Genomic DNA, 1111 nt, shown 5'->3' on the forward strand with positions numbered 1-1111 from the left:
TTTTCTTATTGATTTTTATGAGATCTTTATATATTAAGCATATTAACTATTTGCTTATCATGTATATTGCTGAAAAATTTCCGAGTTCTTCTTTCAATTTTATGTTAGTTTTTCCTTTCTTCCTTTTTTTGTTTTGTCTTGTTATATTAAAGTTTAAAATTTTATGTAGTAATATATATAGAGAGGGTGCCAAAAAAATGTATACACATTTTAAGAAAAAAAACTGTATTAAAATTGTAATATTCAATATATACTGATAACAAAAGATGAATACAAGTCATGTGTATACATTTTTTTGGTACCCCCAGTATACAGTTTTTTTTTCCCTTTATGTTTTCTGTCTTTGGTGTTCTGTGGCCAGATTACTGTTTCTAATGCTCACTTCTGATCACATAACCTCTATAATGATTACTGATTCCCACAGCCTATGGCAGGCAGCCCAAACTCCTTGGTAGACAGGCCCTCTTCCTTGGTCAGGTCACAATTCAGCTTGTTCCTGGCTCCTTTCTTTCATATCATTTATACTCTATTCAAGCACAATAAATTGCTATTCTGAAATTTGGCCCCATATTTCCCCACTATTAAAAATTATTTTTTTAAATGTAAAGATTTTAATAGTGAATAGAGAATATCATGAAACTAGATTGATCCAATATTCTTGATATTAAATCTTGGAAATAACTTTTCAAAATCAGAGGCAGAATACATTGGGACCTTGCTTCAGAATTCCTGTGTGCTTGGAAGAAGGGAAGCTGAGGATAAGTACAAGGTCACCTGGTACAGAGAAGTATATTACTCTACAATCTAAGTGCATTCAAGTGATGTAACCAGGATCATGAAGGCTGCATGCATAAGTTCCTCTTGGTTATCTGTTACAGTGAGCTGACTAGTTATGTAAAGCTTACCCAGAGTTTTTCCTAGCCAGAACCTCCAACCCCTTTGCTTATGCTGTTATATCTGGACTGCCTTTCTCAAACTCTCTCTATCCCTCCTCATCTCAACTGATATCGATCTTCTGAGTCTCAGCTCAAAAGCAATCTCCATTTCTGATACCCAAGCAAGGAGCAAGTCAACACTTGCTTCTTATAGCTTGCAATGTTTTTATTACTCT

The 1111-nt window shown here is 34.0% G+C and overlaps 1 protein-coding gene across 4 annotated transcripts in view; it reads right to left on the bottom strand.

The window, feature by feature from the left end:
• The window catches only part of ANKRD44 (ankyrin repeat domain 44), a 117477-nt gene that overhangs the window by 110889 nt on the left and 5477 nt on the right, over positions 1–1111 (bottom strand). The window lies entirely within an intron of this gene.

Source organism: Hipposideros armiger, unplaced genomic scaffold (genome assembly GCF_001890085.2).
Source record: "Hipposideros armiger isolate ML-2016 unplaced genomic scaffold, ASM189008v1 scaffold_23, whole genome shotgun sequence".
In the NCBI taxonomy this organism is placed as follows: domain Eukaryota; kingdom Metazoa; phylum Chordata; class Mammalia; order Chiroptera; family Hipposideridae; genus Hipposideros; species Hipposideros armiger.